The sequence below is a fragment of the Emys orbicularis genome, chromosome 2 (genome assembly GCF_028017835.1).
Source record: "Emys orbicularis isolate rEmyOrb1 chromosome 2, rEmyOrb1.hap1, whole genome shotgun sequence".
NCBI classification, from domain to species: Eukaryota; Metazoa; Chordata; order Testudines; family Emydidae; genus Emys; species Emys orbicularis.
Window position 1 is genome coordinate 292,695,596 of NC_088684.1, and position 16,502 is coordinate 292,712,097.

Sequence of the window (16,502 nt, forward strand, 5' to 3'; positions counted from 1 at the left end):
CTGCCATGGGGCGGAGGGGTAGGGGCAAGGAATCATTCCTCAGAAATGTACAATTCCTTTGCCGCTCCCTGTTTACTCCAGTGTTGCCTACTGGATAAAGGACTGGACTAGCATTTGGGAAGCCTGTTTTGTATTCCCAGCTCTGCTACTGGCCTGCTAGGTGACCCTGGGCAAGTCATGTCACCACTTGATGCCTCGGTTTCCCCATCTGTAAAAATAGGGATAAAGATACCAACCTCCTATGTAAAGCTCTTTGAGATCCACTGGTGAAAGGTGCTATATGAACATAAGAACATAAGAATGGCCATGCTGGGTCAGACCAAAGGTCCATCTAGCCCAGTAACCTGTCTTCCGACAGTGGCCAATGCCAGGTGCCCCAGAGGGAATGAGCAGAACAGGTAATCATCAAGTGATCCATCTTCTGTTGCTCATTCCCAGCTTCTGACAAACAGAGGCTAGGGACACCATTCCTGCCCATCCTGGCTAATAGCCATTGATGGACCTATCCTCCATGAATTTATTTAGTTCTTTTTTGAACCCTGTTATGGTCTTGGCCTTCACAACATCCTCTGGCAAGGAGTTCCAAAGGTTGAGAGCTAGGTATTATTATCCATTTGCTATTGACCTTCACCACCAGCCTATTACTAATCACATGTCCACCCTTCCCAACCCTGGCTTTGCTCAGACTCATTTGCTGATGTGCTGGGCATTCCTCACTCACACACTCCAAGGATGGGGGAGGAGCAGATTCATTGGGTTTGCTGTGTGAACCAGGATCCATGACCTGAGGTCTCAACAAGCCACAACTTTCCCCATAGTAAATTAAGACGAGATGTTCTGGAATGCGTTTTGGTCGTATGGAGTCAATTTGCACTGACATTTATGATGGCCTCCAAAGACCCCTGCTGACCGAGTCATGGGAACATTGCTGGTATGTTCTAGTCCCGGCTCTTACTTCTTCTGCAGCCCTGAATATTGTGCAGAGGGGAATTCACCAGGGGGCGAGGTGGACGCTCTGTGAGGGGGGAAAGAGCGCTCTCTGTTGACCGTCTTGAATATGATACGTGTTTTCAGAGGGCAGGTGGGATGCAGAAGGGGCTTTGTAAATTTATCCCCAGTCTTGCCCACTCCTGCAGGTTACTGGATTTTCAGCAAGTGCAAAACTAGCTGGAAAGTGACATGACACAGGGGGATAAACAAGGGATGCTACTGGACAGCGGGCCTGACTCTCAATTATGTTAAGGTCTCGTTACATCCCTCTGGCAATGTAAAAAGGCCTTATAATGGGGAGAAAGGCTCCCTGAGAATGTCCCACATGCAGGGGTTCTCCCCAGCGGGGGTAGAGTTGCAGTCATGGATCTACATCCATATTGGGAGAGCGATCACAGTGCACTGGTTTCAGAGTAGCAGCCGTGTTAGTCTGTATCCGCAAAAATAACAGGAGTACTTGTGGCACCTTAGAGACTAACAAATTTATTGGAGCATAAGCTTTCGTGGGCTACAACCCACTTCTTCGGATGCATATAGAGTGAAACATATATTGAGGAGATATATATACACACATACAGAGAGCATGAACAGGTGGGAGTTGTCTTACCAAGTCTGAGAGGCCAATTAAGTAAGAGAAAAAAAACTTTTGAAGTGATAATCAAGATAGCCCAGTACAGACAGTTTGATAAGAAGCAAGTGTGAGAATACTTACAAGGGGAGATAGATTCAGTGTTTGTAATGGCTCAGCCATTCCCAATCCCTATTTAGCCCTGAGTTGATTGTGTCTAGTTTGCATATCAATTCCAGCTCAGCAGTCTCTCCTTGGAGTCTGTTTTTGAAGTTTTTCTGTTTTAAGATAGCCACCCGCAGGTCTGTCAAAGAATGGCCAGACAGGTTAAAGTGTTCTCCCACTGGTTTTTGAGTATTATGATTCCTGATGTCAGATTTGTGTCCATTAATTCTTTTGCGTAGAGACTGTCCGGTTTGGCCAATGTACATGGCAGAGGGGCATTGCTGGCACATGATGGCATATATCACATTGGTAGATGTGCAGGTGAACGAGCCCCTGATGGTATGGCTGATGTGATTAGGCCCTATGATGGTGTCACTTGAATAGATATGTGGACAGAGTTGGCATCGGGCTTTGTTACAAGGATAGGTTCCTGGGTCAGTGTTTTTGTTCAGTGATGTGTGGTTGCTGGTGAGTATTTGCTTTAGATTGGGGGGTTGTCTGTAAGTGAGGACAGGTCTGTCTCCCAAGATCTGTGAGAGTAAAGGATCATCTTTCAGGATAGGTTGTAGATCTCTGATGATGCGCTGGAGAGGTTTTAGTTGGGGGCTGAAGGTGACAGCTAGTGGTGTTCTGTTATTTTCTTTGTTGGCCCTGTCTTGTAGGAGGTGACTTCTGGGTACTCGTCTGGCTCTGTCAATCTGTTTTTTCACTTCAGCAGGTGGGTATTGTAGTTTTAAGAATGCTTGATAGAGATCTTGTAGGTGCTTGTCTCTATCTGAGGGATTGGAGCAAATGCGGTTATATCTTAGAGCTTGGCTGTAGACAATGGATCGTGTGGTGTGTCCTGGATGGAAGCTGGAGGCATGTAGGTAAGTGTAGCGGTCAGTAGGTTTACAGTACAGGGTGGTATTTATGTGACCATCGCTTATTAGCACAGTAGTGTCCAGGAAATGGACCGCTTGTGTGGATTGATCTAGGCTGAGGTTGATGGTGGGATGGAAATTATTGAAATCATGGTGGAATTCCTCAAGGGCTTCTTTTCCATGGGTCCAGATGATGAAGATGTCATCAATGTAGCGCAAGTAGAGTAGGGGCGTTAGGGGACGAGAGCTAAGGAAGCGTTGTTCTAAGTCAGCCATAAAAATGTTGGCATACTGTGGGGCCATGCGGGTACCCATAGCAGTGCCGCTGACTTGAAGGTATATATTGTCCCCAAATGTGAAATAGTTGTGGGTGAGGACAAAGTCACAGAGTTCAGCCACCAGGTTAGCTGTGACATTATCGGGGATACTGTTCCTGATAGCTTGTAGTCCATCTGTGTGTGGAATATTGGTGTAGAGGGCTTCTACGTCCATAGTGGCCAGGATGGTGTTTTCTGGAAGATCACCGATGGATTCTAGTTTCCTCAGGAAGTCAGTAGTATCTCGAAGATAGCTAGGAGTGCTGGTAGCGTAGGGTCTGAGGAGAGAGTCCACATAACCAGACAAGCCTGATGTTAGGGTGCCAATGCCTGAGATGATGGGGCGTCCAGGATTTCCAGGTTTATGGATCTTGGGTAGCAAATAGAATGTCCCTGGTCGGGGTTCTAGGCATGTGTCTGTACAGATTTGTTCCTGTGCTTTGGCTAGTCTCTGCTTTCCAGGACCCACGGGAAATCGAACATATTTGAGCAGCTCTGAGGCTGCTCTAACTTACACCAGTCACCAGGCAGGGCCTCGCACAGCCCTAGAATACAGGAGGAGGTTTACAGCTAATTTAACTCCCCATTCCGGTCCCATATACAAGAATGGAGTAACAGAGAAAACTTGCCCCAGCATTTAGATTGTCATGTGGCTATATATGATAGCTGTGGCTTCGAGGGGGGTGCTGGATGCTAAGGAAGATGCACTTGTGAGCCATGTAGAAGGCATGAGGAATGTGATTGGCCCTGCCACTGAGCAGTCACTAGCCTGGAGATACCATTCGCTCTAAATCATGAACAAATTATCAATGGCACAGACTATGCTACAGTGGAAATCCTGCTTTTCTATCACTGAGGGCCAACACGGCTGTACCCTAGTCCAAAAGGACAAGGAAGTGAGTCCCAGCCTGGTTTCATTTATTTGGGTAAGTCTAGGCTCGGATCATGGGTATACACAACATTGCCAGCTCTCACAATATTTGTTGTATTTCTTAAATGCTTAGCTCCTGGAGTCATGTGAATATGTGAGAATCTTAGCTTTCATTAAAAAGAAAAAGAAAAAAGAGGACACTTTTAGCCCTCATTGCTATGGAGAAAATCTTAAAAATGCCACTTAAATGTTGCAAAACCAGAAGATAAATAGAAAGAATCTATTTTAAAATATTGTGATTTTTAAGTCACATGTGGTGGTTTTTGAGGGCCCAGCTCCTGACTGTTAAACACTTGGGGTTTGGAATACGCAAGTGACCAGATGAGATACTAGATACCACTAGTCATCTCCATGCTTGAAAGCCATCGTTCCACATAGCCACTGAGCCTGCTACCGAAAATCCAGCAGTGGAGATTGTGCTAGGAGCTTCTCCTAACCACAAAGCACGAGTGTGACTTAAATAAGTGGTGGCAGGAAGAAAATGCCAGCCAGCTGGTGATCCTGCAGAATTCTCTGGGAAGCAGGGAGTTTGGGATTTCAGTGAAATGCTTTTATTGATCAATTACAGCAACAGTGACAAAACAGTCTCTAACGCTGAGAATTCCAATACCCTGGTCTGTGTCCTTGCCCCTTGCTAGCCTACTTCCTGCAGGGTCCACAGAAGACACAATAATGCCTATGATTTTCAGAACCATTGGGCTATCAGGGAGGATGTAAATCAGGACAGGAAATTAAATTAATGGAGATATCCTATCTCCTAGAATTGGAAGGGACCTTGAGTCCAGCCCCCTGCTTTCACTAGCAGGACCAAATACCGATTTTGTCTCAGATCTCCAAGTGGTCCCCTTAAGGATTGAATTCACAACCCTGGGTTTAGCAGGCTAATGCTCAAACCACTGAGCTATCCCTTCTCCGTTGCATTTTACTCGTGGAGGCGATTTTTGACCTGCCGAGTCAGTGCAGGCCCCAAGGGGTCACATCAGGGCTCGCTTGTACTTAAGGCCAACTCAGGATTGGATGGAAGTAAACATAATTCCCAGGAAATTCTCTTCTGGGATCTCTCTGTCTATTGGCATGAGGTTAGATAGAAACCACAGGAAGTCAGCCCCTGGTTTAAATTGTGTATATTTTAATAGCTCAGTGGTTTGAGCATTGGCCTGCTAAACCCAGGCTTATGAGTTCAATCCTTGAGAGGTCCACTTAGGGATCTGGGGTAAAATCAGTAGTTGGTCCTGTTAGTGAAGGCGGGGGCTGGACTTGATGACCTTCCAGATCTATAAGATAGGTATATCTCCATTTATTATATAAGTTAGTCACGTACTGGACACCTGGGGGTCTCCCATGTTTCCCATACCAAGTTCAGCCCACATCTAAGCTTATGGTTATTATTTATTGATTTTACCTTGCATTTGTTTGCTTTGGGAGGCCTAGGCTAGAAGCTTTAGAATCTGTGCAAATACTGGAGTAAAATACATGTGGGCTCTGGTAATAGGCATAACATAAAGGAGAAAACAGAAGCAGAATGAGAAACAGGACAACCCAAGTGAATCCAAACATAACTTGGTCTTTCTTTTTTCTTTGCATATCTGTGTGTTTCCCTACTGGATATTTCCACTGACTTTCAGCCTAATTTGCAAGTGTTTCTTGGGACCCGCTTCAAAGCGAACAGGGTATTCAAACGAACAAAAAAATGACATTCAAATACGATGCCTTGAGGCACAGCCCAAGTCAACAGTCTCAGATCAGACGCTGTGCCAGTTCCGAATTCTGTTCCACTGTCCTCCCTTTCCTTTGTTCTGTTTAGATATGACACACGTTCACTCCGGCATGGGGCTGGATCATATGTGTCTGCCCTCCCCACCCCACCCTGTCTGGTGCCATCCCATCCCCCTGGATTGCTCCAATCTCCGTTACATTATTGTGAGGAAACCAATGAAAACATCGAGTGCTTTGATTCTTGCTCAGCCTTGACCGGGACATTTCCAAAGCAAAAGGAGACAGGAGGGAAAGGGGATGATACGGGAGGAAAGTGGCATTTTGAGTGTTCTTTTATTGGCAAGGGGAGGAGGTGGGACTGAGCTGGAGGCCAATAAAATTGGTAAAAAGATAGTGGCAATAAATGACCAAATATTCACAACAGGTCAACCACAACGAAGGTTTCCTGGCAGACACGCATGCACACACACTTAAAGGCTGCACTGGAAACCTCCATTCACAGATTGTACGTCTTCCTAAGGGAGGGGTGGTTACTTTTTTTGCCCCAAGAGTTTGCATCTGTTCCTTTGCTTGCATTTTTACACCTGGCAAAATGCACCCCTGTGCATTTGACCTCTGGGAAGGAGGTAGGAACCCACCAAACAGAACCACTCCAGGACCAATTAGAGCTAAAGGAAAAGTGTTCAGCTAAACACATGGGACAACCAGAAAGAGAGGAGAGATGGGAAATGGTCGGGGGGGGAATAGCAAGAGCATGAAAGTCCCCAGCTTGAGAACTCTGGGGACTGAACTCCATTTTTCCAAGGCAAAGGTCTAGTGTAACCCACTGATGAATGTGTCATGACCATATATGGGTCTGGTAAAGCCCGAGCTACAAAGTTTCGCTCTTCAGCTCAAGCTGTAGAGGTGAGTGCTGTGAAGGTCACGGGTTCAATCCTTGGTATGGTGAATAAGATGGTGGGCAGCACAGGAAAGGTGGGGCAAGTATTTCCCGCTCCACCCATATGTTTCTTCTCACCCTGAAGTAGAGGGAACATCCTTGGGTCTGAGACAGTAGATCAGTTTCCTTGCAAATCCAATCCTTGGCTTCTTCACTGAGATTACCAACAGCCCTTTACTTCAACTGGGTTTACAGGAGATCAGAATCTGGGCCCCATTGGGTTCAATGAGTGCCAGTTTTGATGGTAGGTCTTGCAATATGGATACCTGTCTCTGGACAAAGACCACCCACGTATTTCATGCAGCCCAGTAAGCAGCAATTAGAAAGGAATGGCCTTCAGTCACTACCAGCATGGATTTGATCCAACCTGCTTTCCTGAGCCACTTCTAGAATTTCTGGACAGTCCTTCAACTGGACTCCATTTGTGTTGACAGTCTCCTTTGGTTTCTGATGGAGGACCAAGAGTCTCAGGTACCGGTAGATGAAAAGACCAGTTGCTATGGTCAAAAACCGAGTCACCTGTTGAACACTTTGTTTCTGTTAGAGAGCCCTCCCACTAGATCTAGTCAGAGTGACTTACCAAGGGAGGTTTCATGCACTGGGATGAGCCTTTGCACAGGCTGCTTCTCATTTTTAAAGGGAAGTGGTCTCACCTAAGAAAGGGAAGGACCAGGAGCACACACAAAAGGTAGGAGCAGGAGATGGGAAGGGAAAAGCAGGAGGGTCAGGTCAGCTCCCTACCTCCCTTTACAGTCCTATGGCTAGCATACTGAGTGGCAATTGGTTTAACAACCTCTTAGTATTGATTCATGATTTGTATTCCAAGTAGCACCTGGAGACCCCAACTAAGATCAAGGCCCCATCATGCTAGCCACTGTATATACACATAGTAACAGTGAGGCCATGCCCTAAAGCACTTATGTAACCCACTCACCTCCTGGGTGTGATGTTCTGTCCCATCTAGTGGCACTGAGACCACTTAGAGAGAGAGATAAAATAAGTCTGCTCTACAGTGTTAGCGAATAGGGAGCTGGCTTTTAGCTCATGCGGTAAAGGCTCATGCACTAAGCTCCCGAGACCCCAGGTTCAATCCTGCCTGCTGAGGACCAGGGTCTGTCGGCGTTACACTTACAATCTAAATAATCCAGACAGATAGGAAGGGAAACACCCACAGCGAGGTGGAGGCGCTTGCCTGAGGTCCTGGGCATACCCAAGAATAGAATCTACGTCTTCCGGCACCGAGGCCAGTAGCCAATCCTCCGGCTCTTACACTGCAATGCTACAAATGGGCAAGTTTCCAAGGGTTTGGAGCTGAGTTAGTTAACGTTTTCTGATTTTTTAATTAAATGTTTCATTTCTCTAATGGGCTAAGCTAAGGTCCAGGCTCAAACACCCCTAGAGAATCAATGCTTGAAAAAAATATCCATGACATTTAGGGCATTTTTTTCCCTACTGCTTCCAACCAAGATTACTATAAAACTCTGCAAGAGCCAAAACCCCAGACAGAGAAGAAATTACAGTTTATCCACGACTTTTCCTGTTTTCTACTATGGATCTAACCCTCTGCAGATGGGCTGAATGGTTTTGGCCTAATTTTTGATGGTTCCATCTCCAAGGATAGCCCTCTTCTGTCTGCAGGAATTGCAGGCAGTTTCCGCTTGGACTTTCTAGTTGCCCATAGAAAACCAATCTGGTTATTGAAACTTGCCAAGTCAAATGTTTGGAAGGATTTTCTTTAACCACGCTTTTCGGAAAACCTCCTTCTTGGAAAAACAACAGCACAACTTCCTGGTTGATGGTCGATTCACTGTCTTGGAATGAGCCACTTCACCCACTGCTGCTATAGGGTAGGGGATCACATTCAATGTTTGACATCATCCCAAGGGAAGAGTTGTGCAACGCAGTGGTAATTTTAGGTTTGCTTGATATTATGTGCTTTATGGTAGAGCTTCAGCAGTGAGCAGCGTTGAAGTGCGTCACGGTTTGTTTTTAGGAACCACTGTGTGTTTTTCTCACCGTCACATGCCACTGGTAAGTGGCAGGCTGGAATCTGCCATTTAGACCTTCTCTCCTCAACATAGGCAACTCCTAACTAGTGGATACATCTCATAGGTTAGAAACAAAAAAGTGAATATATTCTGTATAGCCCTGCGTACTGCCCAAAACAATATGATTGTGACCATGGAGCCTTGAAGGTTCAGAGATGCGGTCTGGTTTAGCTCAGCAGCTGAAAGCCTGGATGCTTAGCTGAACATACATGGATTTCTTTGGGTCTGGAAAATCAAGCTGGGAAATTTCCCAAGACCAGACTTTCATGGCATTTCAAGTACTTTTTGTTTCCAGCCAAGACAGAGACACTGATGGAACAGCTTTCTTTCCACTTCAGCCCTTCTTCTGAATCCAATCTCAGGCTAGGTCTACACTGGGGGGGGATCGATTTAAGATACGCAAATTCAGCTACGCGAATAGCGTAGCTGAATTCGACGTATCCTTTTTGACTTACCCCACTGTGAGGACGGTGGCAAATCGACCGCTGCGGCTCCCCCGTCAACGGCGCTTACTCCTCCTGACGAGGTGGGAGTATGCGCGTCGATTCAGGGATCGATTTATCCGTCTAGATGAGACGCGATAAATCGATCCCCGAGGATCGATTTCTACCCGCCGATCCGGGCGGGTAGTGTAGACTAGCCCTCAGTCCAAACTGAAACATTTTGTTCTTCAAAAAATGGTGTGTGGGGGGGAGGGTGAGTTGCAAACATTTCCCCAATGTTTTGATCAGCTGTAGTCAAAAGCAAGACATGAAGAAGGACATGGCAATGAATTCAAATATTTAATTAATTAGCAGGCCAGATCCTCAGCATAGTTCAACTGAAGTCCTCTCTTCCTTCTAATCCCTCTTAAAACTTACTTATGACACAGTTGTGATAAGAAATTAGCCAACTAACAAGTACCAGGAAGAGGAGCAGTTGACAATAAATAATAATTAAAGCAGATCAAACTTTTTTGCAATGCAATTTTCCCCATCAGAAATGTTGTTTTGTCAAAATCAATATTTTCCTCAGGAAAATGTTGATTTTGAGTATCCTTTTCAATTTCCCAACCAGGAGAATTGAAACAAAAGGAAAACCTTGTTTCAGGAGGCCTTTTTGTAACAAAAAATGTTATTTCAACCCGTTGAATCATTTTGTTTCAATTAAAAATGTCCAAAATGTTTGTCTCGGCTTTTCTCATTTGAATCTTTTCAGATTTTTCCAGTTTGCATAAAAATGTTTCGATAGTTGGACTTTTCATTAGGATTCTGACTGGAAAAGTAATTTTGCAATGTTGAAATTTCTCACAAAGGAAAAAATCCATTTTCTGAACAGCTCTACCAACAATTATAGGCGTATCTGGTAGTGCCTTCTTTTATTATGGTTGCCTGTCACTTCCCGTTAAGAGACCAGTTATCAGTTGTTTATAACTTTGCCGATTTTTAACAGTTTGGGCTGAAATTTTCCATACTGGGTTTTTGCCTCAGGCTGATTATTTTTTTTTTTGGTTAGTTTTATGTTAAATTTCAATCAAAACCAATTCAGTTGTTTCCAAGAATAAGGTTAGGGAGAAATATATAGTGTTGCCCCGGCTAAAAATATTTCTTACTACTGTTTCATTGAGAAGTTCTAGTGCCCCTTTGCTTTGGAAAAAGGCCTGGAAATTTGTCTGGGAGTAGGCCTTTGTGCGAGGGATGTGCCTTTCACTACCTTGAGAAAATCTGCCCAAATTTGGCCAAGTTAGAAGCCTTTGATAAAATCACAGTTCACCCATGCTCAGTAGAGATTTCTTCGATTTTAGCAGCTAAAATCACAGTTCCATCCATGCTCCACCCCCTCGCAACTCCTAGCGTTGACCACACGGCACCTGCTCCATTGCTACAGAGTGACTGAGCATGCTCCAGCCCAGGGCTACAGGGGCAGCTTGCCTTTCCCAACAATAGCGGCTCTTATCTGCCTGGCTCGGGAACTGAGATCCTGTGCTCTCAGAGTTGCAGCACAGAGGAGGAAGCCACCTGATTTGAATGCAAAGGGGACAAATGTTGGATGACCGGGGAGGGAAAGGAGTAGATTGGGGCAAGGAATCTGGGGAGACTGGGACTGGAGGGGAGCGGGAAGTGACTGGGACTGACTAGGCAAGGAGACTGGGATGGGGAGATGGACGCAAAGGGGGGAGGAGCTTCTCTGCTTCAGGGACCCCTATGGGATTTGCAGCAGGGCTGGGTGCTGGGCCAGCTCTGCCCCAGAACGGTCCTTGTGTAAAGGGGCCAACAATGAATTGAGTCCATAGCTGACAAGCTTGCGCTCTGACCACCAGAAGCAGTGTATCTGATTGGCTGGACGAGACTACGCCCGGTATCGATTACATTCCAATAAATTCCAAAGCTGCATGTGACAAGGGAGAAGACGAAAAGGAGGCCGGGGGGAAAAAAAGAAGAATCAGGGCTTGTGTTTACGTCGGGTGGTGAATCTGCTGTGGACTGTTTCCATGATCCGTAACATGTGGGATATAAATAACATGACCTGGTACCACATTAACAATTGCACTTGAGGGAGAGTGGAAAGAATGGATAAAAATCAACTTGGTAACTTGAGATTAGCGGAGCTGTGACGCTTTCCCTTGGCTAACTCCTAGCTCTGCGCTTTTCAGCAGACCTGGTGGGTTTTAAATATATGTTATGGTTCCCACGACCTTCAGATAACCCAGAAGGAGGCGTCAGCGCGTCAAGGCATGGACAGATAGGAAAGCATGTGATTTTACAAGAAAATACACCAGGCCGCTCGAAGAGCCGCTCGGTAGTGCCCCCGAGAGCTATTCCGTCATCCTTGTTCCTAAAACTCTCTGGAAAGCAGTGAGGGCATTAACAGCTAGACAGCATTGATGGGCACGCTGGGAGGAGAAAGGAAGGCTATAAAAATTGGCTTGAAAATAATATTTATTGCTCATGAATCAGTGTGTTCCTACTGATTTACACTGGTGAACCTGGAATCAGAACCGTGCCCCTAGTTACACACCAGTGCTCTAAGGCAGCAAAGCACTTAAGCACTTGCTTAAATCCACATCCCTGTTTCACAAAGCACTCAAGTTTGAGCTTAATTTGAAACACATGTTTAAGTACCCTTAAAGTCACTGGGACTTAAGCAAGTGCTGTGGTCAAGTGCTGTACTGAACAGGGCTGGTTGGATGTACTAAAGAAGGGAAGGGGTAGTTGATGGTTAGGGCAGTCGCATGTCACTTAAGAAGCCTCAAGTCCTTAATCTATCACATACCTTCTCTGGGGAGGGGGGGAATGTGACTTCCTTGGGCAAGTCTTTCTACTTCAGTTGCCCATCTGTAGGAATAACCTCAATTCCTTGCCTCACTGGGGTGTTGTAAGGATGGCTGTATTAAAGATGAGGTTCTCAGAACCGATACAAATGGTGACTAGATAAGTGCCTAATATTCAGACTGCAAGAGGCAGGTGGCCCTTTACTTTGATCAGAGTTCTGCACCTCTCGGGGCTGAAAAAATATGACGAAGGCACTTTTAGTGCATCTCCCAAGCACATTGCTGCATTTGGCTATGTTCAAATCACGTTATTCCTTTGGCATAGGAATCCCCTTCACCTGTGTTTGCTTTACTCCTTCCTGTCTTATTACCAGCTTCATAAAATTAATAATGATATTAATGTCCTAATTTCATACTGTAGGGCTGGGGATTATTACACTGGCAACCAACCAAATTTACTGCCGTACTGTATAATGCAAACGTTATGTGCACATGCTCTTTTACTACTAGGGTCCTGGGAGAAGGGGAGTTTTCATGGGTATGAGAGGGAAATAATAATTTGTTCTTTAAAATAAAAGAAGGGAGATACAGTGCTACCGAGTAAGGATGAGGAAGCTGGGGGGAGGGGGGATCCCAAAGAGCGGCTCTTCTGAGGAAGCTGTTTTTTTCTGGATAAGAATCAGAAAATCATAGAACTGGAAGGGACCTCGAGAGGCCCTTGATACTGGAGCATGCATGCCATGAGGCCAACAGTTGTGGCAACTCTCGTGATATTATTGCGAGTCTCACAATATTTGATATTTTTCTTATAGCTGCAGCTCCTGGAGTCATATAACTGTGTGAGAACCTCAGCTTTCTTTGGGGGAAAAAAGTATATTTCTAGCCCTTGTGGTTGTAGGAAAAGGATTGAATACATGATTCCCTAAAGGTTTGAAAACCAAAAGACCAATAAAAGGAACTCAACATTTTTTTTTTTTAAACCTCATGATTTTTCAGCCAATCTCGTGATCTTGGTGGGACCCGATTCATGATTTTTGAATGCATGGGGTTTGCAAATCAGGGTCCATAATACTAGGCACTTACTGTTTTCAAAGCACTGAAAAATCACTAGCTAATTAATCCTCAGGACGCTCCATTCTTATTATCTCGGTTTAACAAAAGGAGAAGCAGAGGCACAGAGAGATTAACTTGCCTGTGAGGTCATGCAGGGAGTGAGTCTCAAAGGTAGAATTCAAATTCATTTGTTCCAGGTATCTAGAGCCACTGGACCGATAGCATCCCGACTTTTCCAGCCTGAGGCCCTAGCCAAAGAAAAAAAAAAGTTAAGGGGCCACAATCATTGTTATTTATTATTTGTATTATGATAGTGCCAAGGGCCCCCAGTCATGGCTCAAGATGCAACGTGCTAGGGGCTGTACAAACACAAAACAGATGGTCCCTGCCCCAAAGTCCTAAGCATCAGAACTTTGGGACAGATTCCTTGGCCTCTTCTGCACCCTTTGCATCACTGCGACAGACAGATAAGTCTGATTACCCCTAAGTCCCCTGCCTGGGATTCTGCTGATACTGGGCGAGTCTCCGGTGGGCATAGCCAGTTTCTGTGCCGCCAGCCCTGCCAGCCCATTGCACGAATTTCATTGAATTTCCTCCCCGACCCTTGTGTTTGTTTGTTTATTTATTTGTTTAGTGCCAACATTGAACATTTTGACTAAAAATGTATTGAAATTTGAAAACGGGATGAAAGATTCCATTAAAATTGTGAAAGCTGGAAAATGTGCCGTGGGTGGTATGTTCTCAAGGCAGGGAGTGTGGTCTGGTGGTTAGACCAGGCACCTGGGACTCAGGCAGGTGATTCAGTAGGGTTTCATTTGGCTCTATTATCCTTGCCCTCCTAACGAGCTTGGAGATGCTCAGATAAAAGGAGTATAAAGAACACTCCTCTGGTTTACTGCTTTTATGAGCAACCTGTTTCTAAGATGTTATAGGTGGGGCTGGTAGCACTGACTATTATTAAGGGTGCTTGACGCTTCCCATTATAAGACCCTTTTTTCAGTTCCCTCTAACTTCATCAAGCTATAACAGTTCTGGTTGAAATGATCTATGCCGCCTGTCTGCCTCAGTCTGAATATTTTTTGGAAAACATCAGCCAAAAGGGTCCAGCTGTTTCCGAGAACAAGGCTAGGGGAAAATACATGATGTTGCCTCTGTTAAACGCACCATCCCTTGCCTGGCAGGGATGGTGTGGAGAGCAAGGAATGTTTGTGAAGCACTCAGAGGCTGTAGTGAGGAGCATCATAGAAAAGTCCAGGAGGAAATTAATCAGTCTGTCGTCAGAGCAGGGTTTGAGGAGTGTGCAGTAAAGGCGGCCTAGGCCCTCCCACTGAACAACGAAGAGGAAACAAAATATTGAAGAGCTGCTCTGTCAGTGAGCACTGTCCGTCCTGTGCACTTAGTGAGGGAAAATATTACAGAATTAAAGACGTATCATAATGCATAGGCACAAGGCGGCGGAATGAAAGGCAGCCTTAATTCTGGCATTCCCTATCTTTTTGCATGCTTGATAATGATCTTATCATGTAGCTTTTTTGTGTGTGTCATCGAGCCAGGGCCGGCTGCAGGGTTTTTGCCGCCCCAAGCAGTGGGGGGAAAAAAAAAAAAAAAAAAGCCGCGATCGTGATCGGCGGCAGCTCCACCACGCCGCTTTCTTCTTTGGCGACAATTCGGCAGCAGGTCCTTCCCTCCGAGAGGGACCAAGGGACCCGCCACCGAATTGCCGCCGAAGAGCCCAACGTGCCACCCCTTCCCCTTGGCCGCCCCAAGCACCTGCTTGCTGGGCTGGTGCCTGGAGCCGGCCCTGTATCGAGCACTATAACTGGGGAGGAGCCCAAGGCTTTATCTAGCTAGCTACAGTTCTCTTGGTTTCCTGTCTTTAGACGCTCCAAAAGAGCCAAGTGCTTAGTCCCAAGAAGCCCACCGCGCACATGCTGACTCGAGACTGGGCGCAGAATGGGAGCAGAATGCCAAAGGTCATTGGGAGTGCTCAGCGGGGCTAAGAAGGCCAGAATTATTGACCGATGAAGTGTCCTTTCAGTGCACAACCCTGCCTCCCAAGCTGGGCGCGTTCTTGCCCGTATATCTGACAAAACAGGAGTGAGTGGGACCCGTTAAACTCATTCATACTAGCTACTGGAAGAGCCCAATGCTTAATGGCCAGTAAGGGCTGCAGTTAAATTCACGTATCTGAAAAGAATTCAGCACTATGGAGCGTTATTGGACACCAAGAATTAGACCCTATTAAGAGGCAGTGTGGTCTAGTGGCTAGGGCGCTGGATCGCAGTGATTAATTTGTGCCAGGGCTGAGTCCTGGCACCTCTAGGCTTGGCCGTTCATAGCCCAAGCACCTCTGGGCTTGCTGCATCAGTTATGAAAGTAAAAAAAATTGCTTGAGCCCCGGCACCTCTCTCCTTACAAATGAAACACTCCTGGGGATAGCTCAGTGGTTTGCGTGTTGGCTTGCTAACCCCAGGGTTGTGAGTTCAATCCTTTAGGGGTTTACTTAGGGATTGGGGCAAAATCAGTACTTAGTTCTGCTAATGAAGGCAGGGGGCTGGAGTCAATAACCTTTCAGGGTTCTTTCCAGCTCTATGAGATAGGTATATCTCTGTGGGGGGGGGAAGAGAACTCTGCCACTGACCTGCAGTGTGGCCTTGGGCAAGCCATATTGACCCTTCTGTGCCTTGGTTTCCCCTGCTACCTTTTGTCTGTCTTGTCTTTTAGATTGCAAGCTCTTTAGGACAGGGTCTGTCTCTATTTGTATAACAACTACCAATCTCAGTTGGTGCCTAGAGGTGCTACTGTAATACAAATAATAATAATAGAAATAATTATAATGAATGGACTAAAAGAGCAAGGGGAACATTGTAAGATTTCATGAGACAGATGCTTTCATTGCTATTTTTCAATCACACTAATTCAAAGTATACAGCTTTCTGGAGTCAGATCTATGGCCTTCTTTATAGTGACACACCTGTTGCTTCTTATGAATATTGAGACCTCTTGGGTTCTGACACTAATCTCCATTTTCCAGAGGAGGTAGAAGAAGGGGAAGCAATTATGCCAAGTAACATTGGAGAACTGGTAGCAGAGCTTGGACTTGAACAGAGGGTTTTCTGAGGCAGAATGCACTGCCCTGTTCACTAGGCCACACGGCTTCCACTGCTTAAGGACTACAGTAAACAAAAGCATTTCAGAGGCTATTATCTGCAACACAAACTTCATACCAGAAATGCAAGGCTAACTGCAGTTGGAGGACTTTGGATGATCTTTTGGAACAAGTAGCCTTGAGCCATCAGAACCCATGAGGTCTGGTATAACTTAGGTTTGTTTGGGTTGTTTGATTTTTTTTTTTTTTTTATTTCTTCAGAAGTTCCTCCTTCATTACAAACCCTTCATTCTCTTGCCCTGCCAAGACCAGTCAGTGGTTTGTCTGCGAATCCAATCTGACCACACGCTGTGATCTCAAGGCCCAATCCCGCAAGCACTTAAGCCCGGCAGTGACGTTACAAGCGCGGTCCCATTGAACTCCTACGCTTAAGTGCTCCCAGTATCAGGCCCTACGGCTTTAATCAACTGAGATCAAATCTTTCCAGGAAGAAGAAGGAAAATTATTCAAATCAAAGATCTGCTTGAGTTCCAGGGCAAATAGTTGGGCTGG